Below are 16,188 nucleotides of genomic sequence, written 5' to 3'. Positions count from 1 at the left end.
AAATATTACGATGGAGACGTAGCTGGAGAACAGTACACTAAGGGAAATGAATCAGAGAAAAAAAGTGCCATGTATTTTATATGTGATATTATATACTATTTTGAGAATAAGAAAATCAATTGATGAAAAATGCCAGGAGCCAAGTGGAGCAGAAACAAGGAATAACTAACTGCTGGTGGGAACTGGTGGATCTGCATGTAAAATATAAAAAGTGATATGTAAAGAATAAACAAAATGATACAAAATTGTACCCTCTAAAGTTGGTTACAAAAGTAAACTTAGTTTTACATGCACTTTGCCAGAATTAAAAAAAAAAATCATGCAGTTTTTAAAGAATAAAGCAGTCAAGGCCCCAACCCATAAAATAAGGCAATAAATCATAAATGATGGCAGCTGGATGAGCTGAATTTAAGTACATTTACATGAACATACTGTTGCTATATGTGTATGAGAGTCAGTTAATTGTTCTATTCCTCAGTGCTTATTTTATTATAATACATAAAAGTATTATCTCTATCATGACCAATATTTGAAACTTGCCAAGTTTTTACTATATTTACGTAATTCAGTATACTTAAATATGCATTGTTTCTTTGTTTTGCAGAGCTGTGGATCAAGCACAGGGCCAGGCACAAGTATGGCAAGCCTTTCACCGCTGAGCCACACTTGGAGTGAATCTGATCTCTAGTCCTGATTAGTTGTCTGTTTATGAAAGGTCATCTAATGCCACATTTTTTTTTAATTTTTAGTGTGTATATTTCTTATGGTTGAAATAAAACTTTGTCACATCCTAGTGGCATTTTGTGATGGTGATCCCTGCTGCTGTGGCTGTTTCCCTGACAGAATGGGAATCACACACAGGCTTCATGTGTTAATGGATGTGCTCCTCTGTATTTCACCTGGAGTCTAACCTTACAGTCCCTGCACACTAGTGTGCTCCAGCGCCCCAGGAGCTCAGTTCTCTGGCCGCCTTGGCTTCCCGGCTCCTGCTTTAGCTCTCTTTTGTGTGCTAGTGCAGTTTGTGTGATTGCATCTAGCACTCCAGACAGAGGACTTTGTTGGAATAATGAGGATCCATCTTTTTATAGAGAAGCAACTGTGTTTTTACACAGAAGCAACTGATGAAAGGGACAGCCAGATGCCTAAGAAGTGAGTCACATGGCACTCACTGCTAGATGAAACAAACTCTAGAATGAAGAACCTGAACAAAATAAGACCCAGCATGAGTCATTTACACACCGGCTATGAGTGTTACAAAAACATGCCAACAACAAAGATCAAACTTATATCGGCTTAATATTTATTTCCTTCTATTTCCAATTCTGCTCTCTTAAAATCCAATATCTGTGCTGGAAAGATGGTGCAATCCTGTAATCCCAGCAGTTTGCAGGGCCTGATCCAGGAGAACAGCAAGTTTAAAGCTTGTCTCAGCATTGTAGTGAGGTCCTAAGCAACTCAGCAAGACCTTGTCTCTGTGCCAGATTCTCCTGATTCTCTAGGCTCAGGTTAGATCTCTCAGTTTGCATCTGCTCAATTTATGTGCTGGTTTTTGCCTTTAATTCATGAATCAAAGCACCCAGTCTAAGTTTGTGCCACTTTTACATTGAGGTATTTGAGTCTAAGCTTCCTGTGTGTGACTGACTAACCGTGCCTGTCCGAATACCAGTTTGTTTGGCCAAATAGCCTCTGGATCTACCCAAGACAATCTGCACCTCCAGTCCTGGGGTTTTCCATGCCAAATATCCCAGAACTTACAGCTATTTTTAGGTCTTCTGTGTGTGTGTTTGTGTGTATATGTGTGTGTGTGTGTGTGTATATAATTGTACCCTCTAAAATGGTTACAAAAAAAGAATATATACATATACAAACACACACAAGGAGTGGGCCATACACACACACACACACACACACACATACACACACACACATACATTTCCCTCCCATCCCACTCCAAATTCCCACCAGGAGTTCAGCTTCTAAACAGCTCCTTAGCCTTGTCTGGTGTACTTCAACTTTCCAAGGTTCAGGACTTTCTCTCCTATATTGAGTATTAGTGGACTGTTTTCCCCCCACCCTTCACTCACCTCCCAAAGAAGTAATTTTTTTCTGATTGTGTCCCAAGTCATGAAACTGTGTGAACCACCACTTCCCACAAATCCACCATCTTTTTTTCTCTTACTCATTCTCAGTATTCAGATACTTTAGCTCCATTATTCTAATGTAGTCAGAAAAAAATAGAATAAAACAAAGCATCTAAGAAATAGGAACTTCAGCAGATTAAGAGATGACAGGCTTTGGTTTTGTATGCTAACACAGCAGCTCTGATTACTGACATTTACCCATAGAGGCATGCGGTGGTTAACAGGTAGTTGCAAAAGAAAACCACAGTAGCAGAGGCAAAAGACAAAGCTATGGCGACATTCCTTCTTTAGGCTTAGTGCAGTAAAAGACCCTAAGCTTCTTGAGCAAAGAGTCCCGAGGCTGTTAACAAGTTCGTGCCAGAAAGAAAAGTAGACTACACTCTGCGATAGAATTGCACCAACTCTGTTTCCTTGATGTACCCCAAACATGCTTATGTATAAGTATGGTCCTTTGGGAACCATCTCTTTGGCCCATGGAACCACTAATAAAACGTTGCTTTCAGATCTTGGTGTCCATACCTTAATTCCCTGCTACACTGCAACAGGAATCTATTGTATGCATCAACTCACTGTCAACTTTATTCCCAGTAATGTCATTCCCAACAATTTTATCTGAATAATATATATGAGTGCCATCATACGGAGATCTTTATGCCATCCACAGGGCAATGGAACAGTTGACAACAGCATTACAAGACACCCAAGAGAATGTCTAACACAAACACACATAGGAATATTGGAGACTAATTAAGACCAACACTTCACCTTCTTAGGAAGGTGTGGATAAGGTAATAGACAAAAGGCAACTTGAAGACATATCACAGCTAAGATAAGAGGAAAATGAGGCTTTCAGATACATCTGGAATTCAGCCAATAAGAAAGAAATACATTTCATACTAAATTGTGGGAACAAGTGCATGGACTACTGAATATATGGCATACATTAAGGGTGTCTGAGTGGCAAACCACTCCCTCATGCTAGGCATGTGAGCAACAAACAGCTTACATCACCCTGGGCATGAGGCCGCATGTTGCAGTACCTGCACTTGCTCTATGGCCCACTCCTCGACTGGTCATTGCAAGGACAGTTGGCCAGAAATTGTATTGGTGGCTGCCTATAATCTGCTTAGCTACTTCCTGAATATATATACATGGTAACTGCACAATAAAGTCAGACCTGCTTCCTGCTTGGTCTCTAGAGTCTTGATTAGTGACTCTGCAGCCATACTCTCCTCTATCCTATTCCGTAGTCCTCTTCACTGGATGAGAGAGAGCCCATGCACTAAATCCCAGAAGACATCTAAACATATTGAAATATTGAAACAAAAATTATACTTAAAAAGTGTGATGATCTCTGATGTATGATTTTATATCATAGCCTCTTTAATTATAATTCCTGAAAATCCCCTGAATTTACTGTTTATAAATTTCAGAATGTTTCCTTAGAAGACTGATGTATTTAATGACTAAGCACTTTCTTTTCCACCCCCATTTGCCACAGAACTTGATGCTGAACACACCAGACCTAGCGCATGCATTCGCTCTCTCTCTCTCTCTCTCTCTCTCTCTCTCTCCCTCTCCCTCTCTCCCCACCCCCCTCTTGTCACAAAGTAGAAATTGTATGACATGGGTCTAGTATCCTTTTCTCTTCCAACACCAAGGGAGCCTCAGCCCCCACAGTGGGACACTCACACCCTGCTGAGTCCAAACTCCTGGAGGCAGGGCCCTGCTGCCCTCACCACAACAATTCCTCTTAAGAATGGCACCATAGTCTTCATGGTTGCCATAATGACATCAGGTTTCTCTATGGCAAGTGTGATGCACAGGTTGGTCCTCTACCCCAGAAATGCCTCTAGATAGGCCTCTTCTTTGTTCCCTTTCCTTTCTCTGAAAGCAAAAGGCATTCACTTTTCAGGACACCGCCTGTGAAAGTGTATCAACTACAGGAGCAGTGTATCAACTACAGGAGCTAGGCTCACACTCAAGAAATGAGAGAACTCTGCCCACACCCTCTAGTAAGTCCAAACTGCTGACATGGTCCCAGGACACCCTGGCCCAGGACACCATACTTGAAGGTCCCCCATCTCCTCCCTTAACCAACAGTGAACCAAAGAACCCCAAACCTGGAAGGAAGCAGTGGCTCAGTGACCAATGGCACTGGTACAACTGGGAGTGATTATAACCACCAGAAAGTACAGTGGATTTCTCAAGAGGACCTTTCTTTCTTTTACTGACCTCCAATCCTCTGAGCGCAAATGTGAAAAAAAAAAGTGACACAGGTCTTTAGGATCGCTGGATTTCAATAATCACACAGGATATCACACTGCCTTGGGCCAGGAGGTTCTCACAACTCTCTTCTTTTCAAGTCAGTAGGGCACCTAGTATGAGAGTGGGATTGAGGTGAGTGGGGTCTGGGGTCCATTCATCACTTCATCTAAGGGAGGCTCAGCCTCTACTGCAGGACACCCATTCCTTCCTCTGAGTCTAAACTCCTAGAGGTGGGCCCGGCTCGCTCTCCAAGCACAATGAGACAGTTTCCTGTAGAAATTCAGTTTCTTTGTCAATTACTATGTGCAGGCTGCTTCATCTAACTGGTAATATTTCTTCTTGTCTCTTTGTCTTCTTCTTTCTCACTTTGTTTTCCTGTGATCTCTTCACTATTTTTGCAGTAACCTGTCCAGCAGATTTCACATCAACCTTAGCTTTTTCCTATGAGCTTGTGGTTCTGGTGTAAAGCCTTCACACCCTTCCTTGACGTTACTCAGGACTGGAGTGTTGAGGGTCTCCTGAGCATGCCTTCACTTCAAATGAGGAGCAGAAGCTTCAGCAGCCACCATGACCTACAACCTCAGAAACTACCTTCTTCAGACACTTTACATGAGCTCAGTAACCAGATGAAGTGCCAATAATAGAGCACTGAGACCCAGAGCTGGAGGGAGTCACTGGCCTAGTGACCAATGGCACTGGTACAACTAGGCAGTAACCATAACAACCAGAGGGTAGCATGAGATTCACAACAAGAACTTTTTCATTGTCTTCTACTCACCTCTCATCCTCTAATAAAAAAAAACTGAAAAAACATAAGAAGTGACCTAAATTCAAAAAGGTATTTATGATCCCACAATTACCACACAGGACATCAGCCTGAAGAGAGGAGGTCTCCACATCCCTCTTTCTCTCTAGTCATCTGGGCACCATGTTCCAAAGTGGGAATGAGATGAATTGGGTCTGGGGTTTCTTCATGTCCCCACAACACAAGGCAGAAAGCCCCACCACTAGGCACCCGCATCCACTATTGAGAAACATTTGGAGTTGAGGCTTGCTTTTTAAAAATTAGTATAAAGGTTCTTCATAAAAGTCAAAACAAAACTACTGCTTGATCCAGTAGTAATAATTCTGGGTATACAGCTAAAGAGATTGGAATCGGTGTGTCAAACAAATGGCTACACACCTGACATCATTTTTGCTATTCACAGTAGCTTATTAAAACCAAACAAACAGTGGAAATGCCTTTTGGATGAAAGGAAAATCTTGGCAGGGCCTCCAGCTACTCCCCTGAGAGGCTCCCGCCCCACACTTCCAACTGCTCTCTAGGAGGACAAGACCCAGGAATGGCACTCACTAGACACTCCAAGAGGCTTGAGACATAAACTTTGGACACCTGTGTCAGGCCGTTCTGAAATCCAGGGCCAGGAAAAGATGGGAGAATGAACTGAGGTTATGTCACGTAGTGAAGTCTGCAGGGGAATCTCAAAGTCATTGTAGTGAGTTTTCTGTGCCTATAGAAGAAAACCAGAAGGCACACACCTTTTTTCCCCAAATGGTCAAGTAATCTCTGGTTTCCTCTCATGCAAAATGCTCAAAACAGAAAATGAAATATTTAAAAAGTGCCACCCAGTACTTGGAAGAAAACATTGAAAAATACTGCATCTATTTGAAATGCAGTATGGGAAACAAAGAGTGGACATTGTGGAGAGGGGAATTTTGCATTGACAATATGGACAGGAAGCTGGAAATTGAGGAATTTATTCATAGACAATGTAGAGCTAGACTACAGGACTGAATTATTCTGGACCTGAACACTGCTTCTTATACATAGAGAAAGCTCAGAAGGAAGGAGGAATTGGGGTACCTAAAGACAACAGCTATTCTCATGCAGAAACCCCACACACAAAGCTGAGATCCTCTCTGGATGAACAGCCCAATTTTCACCACACAACCTGTAGAGATGCCTCAGCACCTCTATGGGCATGTTGATCCCAGACAGGGCTTCAGGTGGGGACTGAAACAATCATGCAGTAATTGGACAGGGTGTGCAGAGTCCCAAATGCAGACCCACATCCAGTTATCAGGCAGAGTGGCCTGGGAGCTGAGCTGCCCAGAGGAGGGCTCAGGTTGGCGAACTCTGAAGATGAAGTGTGCAGTCCCTGTCCATCATCTCCAGTTTCCACCTTTGTGGGTCCTTCCAGTTCCAAATAGCCTCCTAAGTCTCAAAATGCCCACCAACACTCAGCATTTCCTATTTGTCAGGGTGCTAACATTCTTTCTGTGAATTTTCTAGCACTTACGTGGCAGAGCAACCCAAAAGACCTGAGTGTAAGCGAGTCTAGACATGAGTCAGAAGAACAGCAGGCTCCAGAGACAAAAGTCACAGCAGACGGCAAAGCACACCCCCTCCTCACTAGGTATGTGCTGAAATGGACAGATCTCACCCATGTGACTCTTACTTAACAGGGTTTCAGCCAGGCCCCCCTGAATCTCAGCCTAATGAGCCAAAGTATTAAGGACAGTAGAGTATATACAACCAAAGAGTGAATGAGGACTGAGTGACAGTGGTTCTTGATCCCTGATTTTTCTTTTTGTTTATTGTTTCTTTTTTTTTCTTTTTTCAATACTTGGGATTGAATCCTGGGAAGTCTGTCCCTGATAAACAGCCCCAGTTCTTTTCATTTTTTTAAAATTATGAGACAGATTTTTTCTAGTTTTCCCAGGCTGGCCACCAACTTGGAATCCTTATGCAGCTTCCTCTGGAGGCTCTGGATTGTCAGTCATACCCCAGTGTCTTTTTATTTTTATATTTATTTTTATTTTCTGAGATTCTAAAAAATGAACACAAAGCTTCAGGCTTTTGAAAGTTAAGGCATGGCTTCCTCTGACTAGTGAGATCTGGTCCATCCAGGAGGATATTTGCATTAACCTTGTATCATATAAACCTTGGTTATGTAAATTTCTTTATTACATGTGTATACATTATTCATGAATATAAATGACACAATGACCATTTAAAATTAATTTAAATTTTCTGCTTTCTGGTCTTATCAGGATGGATTTTGAGCTTTGAACAGGGAAACAACCCCTTAAGGCAGCAACTTTCCATACTGATAAAATGTGTCACAAGTATAATTTAAAATTTTCAAACATTCACATTAAATATTAAAAAGAACCATGAAATCAATTGCAATAACTTAACCCAAACATCCAAAATATTATTATGCTACCAATATAAACTCCCTAATGAAGTATGTATATTTTTGGAGGTATATCTTGAAAACTCACTTTGCTCTCTAAGCCTCCAACACAACTCAGGTCACAGCAGATACTCCAGCTTGAAGACTGTGACTACCCTGACTTTCAGGAGAAGGCAGACCTAAAGCCCTCCTTTTCGTGCTGACAGGAGATGCGGGGGCACTTCTTCTCTACTAGTTCTACCCAGGTCAAAAGACCGGGAGAGATGCTGCCTAGAGAGTGAGCAGGAACTCCAACCAGGAGGTGTCCAGAAGTCAACTAGTGTTTCTCACCCATGCTGGGCACAGAGCCATCCCCGAATGAAGGTGGGTTTCCATGGAGGCAGGGACCACATGCACTTAATTCTCTCAACAGTTTAAATTATATTTTAAACAGATTAAAATAAATCTTATTTTGTAATTTGGACTTGGACATAATGGCCCAGCTGTGATGTCTGTTTCCTCCTGTGGTGAGGGTTACTGTGAAAGCTATAGTACCAATCATATGCTTATATGTCTGCATGTATTTCTGTGTAATTCATCACCATCTAATAAGAGGTCTGCATTTAAATTTTCTTAGGAGAGAAAAAAATCAGCACCTGTCAGGTACCTCTTGTTTGCGCTATAACTTCCAAGCCAAAAGTGATTGAATCTTGGCATCCTGCCTAAAATGAATGATTTATTATTGATCATTGCATAAAAATACTCAAATTTATTTGCTCATGATTAAGCTGGTGATAAATTCAGACTGGCTCAGCTGAGGTCCTAATTCTGCATGTGATTAACTCATGGCTGCTAAGGTAGCTGATTCAGAGAGTGACCTGGCTGTCAAATGAGCAGTTGGATTCTCTTTCCATGATATCTCATCCTCCAAAAAGCTCATGTGGCTTGTTCCTATGACAGGGTTATGAAAGTAAAAGCAAAATCTTTCAGGGAATTTTGTTCCTAGGGACCCAGCTAACACACTGTCATAATCACAGCTTTATATGGACCATGGCAAGTAAGAAAAGTGCAGATTCAAGGTTTGGGAAAGAGATTCTGCATGTTGACAGGTGTAGGAGTAAAACCACACCATCAAGATTGTCAGCAAAGGTGAGAGTGAAGAATTACCTACATTGTGACACTTGTTATCATTCTGCATTATCTTATAAATGAGGCTTATGTAACTATTTAATGTAAAGGAATGTTTCAAAGTTCCATGAGTATTAAACACTTGTGCTGGATTAGAATCCACTCTGCCTGAATGCAAAGTCAAAATGCCTCCACTAAACCATAGGATTCATCCTTTCTTCTTCTCTTAGGTCTTGAGTGGTGACACTTATTCAGAAAATCAGCATTACATCAACATCTAGTGCTCTTCTTCAGTGGGAAGAATATCCTCAAGTGAATGCTTCTGGAGCTTCTAGGAAGTTCTTGGAAAATTTTGGAGAACTGATGGAGGAATAAATTTAGGAAACCCAGAAACAACAGCATGTTATTTGTTCATCACAGGAGGAACTTGAAAACAGGTGTAATGCATCCACAGGCATGGTGATAAAAAGCACACTACAGAAACTGCAAAGAGAAGATGCATCTTTGTCACAGCAATGCTAAAAATGGAGAATTTGAAGCACTTAATAAGAAAATATTAGGATATCATATAGTGAGACCTGACCAACCAAAACTTCCATGTGGAAACATCACCTAAAAACATATCTACAAAGGCATGTGAAGCTCAATGCATCTGGCTTCAGCTCAGAGGGATCATAACTATCACCAACTAGGATGTTTCAGAACTGTGGCCTGGACACATTATTGGAACACACTCTCAAACTTGAGTACAAAAAGATGATCTAAATATGTTAATAGAGAAGTATCTCTAAATATGACCTTTGGTGAAAAAATCACACAGATTAAAAACATGTATACACACACACATTCACACATACACACACATATATACACACACGTAAATATGTGATTATCTATATATAAATTTCAATAAAATAAATACTGACAGAAACCAGTAGTATGTAGTAATTAAAAATAAAGATGCGTAAAAATACAAGACAATTTTCAGAGAGAAATAAATTTATAACCATTAGGCATTAAGTAATATAGGAGTGAGGTAATTCATTCAAGTCACCATGATAGTCAGTGGTGGAGATGGAAACCAAGTGCCCCTTGTGTACTTCCAGACTCCACATTTATTCCCAAATATCCTGATCCTTGAGACCCTGTAACCTTTCTGAATCAGGAAAACAATTGTCCCTGGCATTTAACTGACCTGTTACCCTGGCCCTGAGGGTGTTGCTGGCTTGTGGCATGGGGTTTCCAACAGGTAGTGCAGGACACCTTACCTTGTCCTGCAGTTGCAAGACACAGTGGCATCTATAAGTCAACCTAGAAGTACATCCCAGGTTTCTCCACCAATGCCTGACCAGCAGCTATAGTCCTGTATGCATGCAATGTCTGTGACTTACCAGGGACCACAACCACATACCCAAGGCATTCACCAGATTCCTGCCTTGCCCTCTTCTCTCATCCCAGTATGCTGCTTCATGGACTGAAGCAATCCTTCCTCCGAGACCATATTCTACTCATTTGCTGAAACCTGGAACAGCTGGATCAACAGTGGGACACATTGTATTATTATTATTAGAGGTATATTTTTACTATAGCTATAAAGCTTAGTGCATTTTAACACACACACACATATTTTTTATTTTTAAATTTATTCTGTGCTGCCATAAAGTTAAATTAGTTCTCTTTTGTCACTTTCTTACATAAGTTTAAAGGTATTTTTTAACAGAATTATTTACTTTGTTGTAATAGGCCTTGAACCCAGGCTTTCACATGTACTAAGCAAGTGCTGTACCTTCAGGGAAATTTATGGACCTTTAAAGATATATATATATATATATTTAATTTCCTTATTTGTGTATCTGAGTTTTTAATGGCCTCAAATATTTTTCTTTTTTTTTCTCTTTTAGTACTTTTATCACCTGAAGCCAGTTTTTAGTTTCTATTTTTTTCTGATAATTCTTGGTGTGAGCCATTTAGGTAGCTGTAGGAAATGTATGTATGCAACATGGAAGTTGGATAGAATTACTGTAATAAAACAGACAGGGTGATATAAACCACAGAAATTTATTCTTACATATTTAGAAGGTGGGAGTCTGAGGTCAAAGTGTTACCAGTTTTAGTTTGCTCCAAGGCCTCTCTTCCTAGCTCCCAGACATCTTGTTCCATTCCTACATGATATTTCTTCTGTCCATGTGCATCCCTGGTGTCTCTATTTCTTATAAGAACCAAGGAATTTGGATCATGGGTCCATCCTTATGATCTCATGTGACTTCATTTACATTCCTAAAGACATCATCTCCAAATTTCTACATGTTGCTGGTAAGGACTTCAAGAGATTAATTTTGGAGAGACACAACTATGTCCATAAAAGGAGAAAGAGTTTTGGTGTGAGTTATCTAGGCAGTCATCTTTGAGAAGAACTTAGTTCTTGAAATGAGGAAGTTCCTCAAAGTATTATTTTTGTTGCTATCTCTGTCTAATGTGTGCAACCACATGTATGTGCACACAAATGCATGAATACACACACAAAATCAAGAATGGAATTGTCTGAGTGTAGTATACAGGCAAAATCAATAATCAGTCAGGTCAGGAATCCATACTTGAAAACCAGAAAACATTAAAAATTATGATAGGAAAAAAAGAGGGATTTTATAGTTTTTAAATTATCATCATGAAACAAAAAGAATGCACTTCCATAAGATTTTGAATGATATCTAATATTTTTATTTTTTTAAAGATAAACCATCAAAAACAAGAAGCCAAAACAAAACTCATAGCAATACAGACCTGTCAACATGAGTTTTGTTTTGCTAAAATTTTTGCAAATTTTATATTAATTTTTCTCTAAACTGTACTCAGGACTGTGTGACATAAAGGAAAGACAGATTTCCAGAAAACATAAATCTATCAACAGTGCATTAGCTATTTTATTTAATGTTTATATTTTTATTGTTATCTACTAAATTACCTTTATAGAGAATCATGGTGTTTTCTTCCCACTCTCATATCAATCTTTTTTAATTTCTAATACTTTCTCTAATTTTTGTTGGTGCTAATTTTTAAATACTTGCATAATTTTATATATTTAATTGACATGTGTGTGACTCTTACATAATTTTAAAATTTTTTAAAAATGATAATTGCACAATTAATGTTAGCATCTTCAAAGCCTCTAATGTACATGAATAATAGTGTTCCTTGTTAAAAGGACAATGATGCTAGAATTTAATTCTTTCTAATGTGTCAATACTACTAATTAAAAATAACAATTTTAATTTCACTGAGAATGCAGGCATTACAATTGTACATTTTCTTGAGAGACTTCTGATTTTACATCTTAAGTAGTTTCACAAACCCTCACACTGGTAAAATTTATGGAAAATATTTTGGAAAAAAAACAACCCTTTATAGTCCCTGAAGAGGCTTGGAGCACAGCTCAGTGTCAAAGGGTTTGCATAGCATGCTGAAGGCCATGGCCTCAATCCCCAGAAGAACAGAATAAATAAATAAACAAACAAAAAATAAACAGAAGAGTAATTTTCTGGAAATAGTTCAAAAACTTATGGCAAATGAAGAAATGTTAAATGAAGGAGATTTACTATAATTCAGTAATAACAGTGAAATTAAGTGATATTAAAATTTAGGCTTGCTTTATATCTTGATTTGCTAACTCATTGTGATGGGAAGAGTCCACACTGGGGCCTCCAAAGGCACTGGGCACCCTCTCCTGCCAGCTGCCTGTGGGAGAACTAATTTCCCAGCCCTGACAAGATGATATCATTTTTCTCATGACCCTGAGTTCCTGTTGCTAGAACTATGTGTCCATGAATAGGAGAAGTAGGACCCAGACCCCACTACTGCCATGGAGATTGGCATACCTGGGCATGATGCTGTTGAGAACACCTTGACCCCATAACCCACTAAATACACACACACACACACACACACACACACACATAATAATTTCTTAATATTGGGATGGTTGTTGATAGGGAGAAGAAAACTAAAGGCAGTTTATTTTGAAATGATAAAATTATTTTTAAATAGATAGGTGATGGTTGCACAAATCTGTGAGTATATTAAAACTATTGTACTATAGAGCTTTAATCATTGAGTTTCAGGGTGAGCAAATTATATCTTGATGAAGCAGTTTATCTAATTAGTTAAAGCATGATTAATACTGATTATGAGTTAATCATGTCCACACTAATTTACTTCAAGTTTCAAATCTAATATTTTATATATTTTTTACTGACAAACACAAATCTACACAAAATGTGACTCTCCTCGTGCACTATACATTCTATATTTATATGCAGAGATGAATATAAATGGAAGGGAAAATGTTTGAAGCATGTAAACCACATCAATATTTAGGTTTAAAGCAGGGAGTTGGTCTTGAGAGGACTGTGAAGAAAGGTGACATTAGTGTTAAATGCATGTATTTCTAAAACCCTATTAATTAATTACATAAATAAAAAAGAGTAATCCCCAGATATCACAGGTACCCAACTATGCACTTTCAATACTAATGAAAAGTAGAAGATAATACTTAATTCCTAAACCTTATGAAATCTTAAATTCTACTTGCTTGTCATAACCACTTTTATCTTCACCACAGGGATTAGATTATTTATTCATTCACCTTCAGTACAAATTAAATTTGGGGTCTCCTGTCACTGAAAAGGTTCTGAAAATCATGATCAGTCACTGCACAAAAAGTATAACTAAGATCCAGAGGAAAAAAAAAAATAGGTTGCCTAAGGCGACCCAATAGTAACTACGATCTCTCAACTTCCTTTTCTCAGGGTCCTCATCATGGAATGAGCATCTCCATCTCAGTTAACACTTTCTTCTGGTAGAGGGCTGTGTACTTTGATCCCAGTGATGATCATCATGAGAACAACTTTTTCATAGAAAAGACATGAGGATGCCTAGACTGTTGTGCCAATATGGTTTCTTTATTCCTGCAGTACAACACCCTGAGACCTGTGCATTTTGAGTACAGTATTTTCTCTGTCCTGAGATAGAGGTACTATGAGATAGAGGTAAGTTCAAGGCAGAGATGCCTTGATTTCCAAATAATTATACTGAGGAAGTGTTTACATGATTAGAGAAGATGGAAGATACTAAAAAAGGCAGATCACACCTCAGGCAGAGAGAGAACCAGGAATAGATGATACACCAAAACTCAGTGCCCTGTTCCCACCACTGCTCAAGCACACTTCAATGTTCATCTCATATGTATCTCCTATTTGTAGAGGAGCAGTGATAGAAAGCAGGAGTTCAGTGAATACATTATGTTGAACTCTTTGCCTAGGTATAAGAATGCCGGGAGTGGAAGATGAAGTTCAGGTAGAGCTCTCAGGAAAAAGAAAACTAGTAAAGAATCCTTTGGATGGATGGATGGATAGATAGATGGATAGATGGACTGATGGTCACATAGAAATAGAGTCAAAAATGTGTAATTTTTGATAATTAATTAAGAGAAAAATGGGACTTTTAAATTTGTATCATTTTGGTATGTTTGAATGTATGGTATTAGAAATTGAACCCAGGAGTGCTCTAAACTGATCTGTTCCCCCCAGCCTTTTTATTTTTCATTTTGAGATGGGTCTATGTTGCCAAGATTGGCTTCAAACTTGCAATCTTCTTTCCTCAGACTACCAAATTGCTGAGGTTACATTCATGCACCAGTGTACATGCATGAATAAAGATTTTGAAATGTGCCCAACCCTTTGACCCAGATATTTTATCCCAATGTGGACACAAAGAATAATTTTTCAACTGTGGCATATGATCCAGTGATGTGTGCAAATTATTTTAGGTAGATGACATCAAGCATCTTTTCCAAGGGCTACAAGTGAGTTGAAATATTTTCTTATTCTTTAATTATCTTAAAGATAATAGAGTCACTGTAAATTTTCAGTGCTTTAGTAAGCATATCTGATAATTAGAGGTGGTTTAAACTCTAATATAATGACCAGAACTAACAAGTAAAGCTATTAGCAATTGTTACTGTAAAATGCTCTATTCACACTCAAATATCTACATTCATAAATTATTTCCTTTATGCTGTCAATGCAGAAATTTTTTTTAAAAAAGAAGCCTAATTAGATGTAATGCTCAGGTGTGTAGAGACTAGGTGATGCAACAAAGCTTGGTCTCTAGGCAGTGTTGCTTACAACATAGAAAATATACAAAATTGTTCATCCTTTGTTTCTTGCACAGAACTGCAGAACCTGTAATCTGACTTCTGTGGTGTCACTAGCAGAACACCATGGCAGAAGCTCTTCCAGTTCCCTCTGTAGTGCTTATCTGCCCAATCCAGTATGTTTGCCCTTGAGACTCTGGGCCCTGTGGTCATTCTGTCTCTTTTCTGCAGGCCTAGGGTTTGCATTCTTTTTCTTTGACAATTGCTGCCAGTTTGAAAGGGTGGCCTGAAGGATTTAGGGGGCTCTGGGAAGCAGGACAGTTGTCTCACTACTTGATGGGGCAGAAATATTGATGGCTATCAGGTATGTGGAACCTGACTTAAAGGTGTCAGACCTGAAATTAGGCTGCCTATGGGAGGGCAGCATTGGTGCTGGACTCCATCTGCTGGGATTGGGGAAGGGCCACTTGGATTTACTTTAATATATTCTTTGTCACAATATGGTGGGCTGCCAGAAGCAGCCTAGGTTCTTCTAGGCTAAAAAAAAGAGTCATTCAATAAGCTTCATGAGTTGGTGGTTGAGTTCAAGGAGACCCTGGAGAAGGGGCAGGTGTATAAGGCAATGCATACATGGGAGATGTGTGTGAGTTTATGCTTCAGCTCTGCCATGGAAGAATTCTATCAATAGCCTATATGACATGCAGTTCACCCAACATAATGTCAGCCTGTAGAAAGTCTTATTATATCATGATTGTTCTTTGAGAGTTCTTTATTTCTCTTAAGCAAGCAGAATTTCTGCTCACATCCTGTGGACTGGATGACATAGTTATTTTGAGTTCACAGAAGTTTATAAAAGACAACTTTTCAGGGACAGTGAGTTCCATAAAGCAGATTGGTCTCTATATTGATAATTTCATTATGAGGTCCTGGCTTAGTGGATCCAGGGATTCCTGAAGGATGAGTGGCATCGGCACAAGGAATGAGACAAGGAGTCGTTCCATTTAAGAAATCTCCAGAGAGAGAGAGAGAGCTAATCCTGCTTTCTCTGGGTTCTTCTGTATTAAGCTTTTTCTTATCATTATGGGTACAGAATCATTAATAAAATGAGTCATTAATTTACAATTTCCAGATTTTCCCAGAATGTAACATTTCTTTGTTTAATAGGTTCCAGACTACGAAACCGGATTCTGTGTCTCCTAACCTATCATTAACCTTTAAGTTTAGAGCACACCTGGACTTTATTTCTAATCTAAGATCCCCATCTAAAAGTCCCCTTAAGTCTTATGCTTATTATAACCTAAATCTATAAACTATTCTTAAGTCA

General features: G+C 39.1%; 1 protein-coding gene and 1 long non-coding RNA gene across 2 annotated transcripts in view; both read left to right on the top strand.

The window, feature by feature from the left end:
* LOC107160840 (zinc finger protein 239-like) overlaps positions 1 to 813 on the top strand; it is an 81,440-nt gene extending 80,627 nt beyond the window's left edge. The window contains 1 exon segment of the mRNA XM_048797581.1: positions 605 to 813. The gene's annotated coding sequence lies outside the window, so the exon portion shown is untranslated.
* Positions 814 to 6,866: 6,053 nt separating this feature from the next.
* On the top strand, positions 6,867 to 14,277 carry LOC125614667. The gene is made up of 3 exons (XR_007345244.1): positions 6,867 to 7,972; positions 8,947 to 10,288; positions 13,519 to 14,277. It is a non-coding gene; the product is annotated as an uncharacterized LOC125614667 (long non-coding RNA).
* Positions 14,278 to 16,188: the final 1,911 nt, after the last annotated feature.

This window comes from Marmota marmota, unplaced genomic scaffold, assembly GCF_001458135.2.
Source record: "Marmota marmota marmota unplaced genomic scaffold, marMar, whole genome shotgun sequence".
NCBI classification, from domain to species: Eukaryota; Metazoa; Chordata; class Mammalia; order Rodentia; family Sciuridae; genus Marmota; species Marmota marmota.
This window is presented reverse-complemented; position numbering and strand designations above follow the sequence as displayed.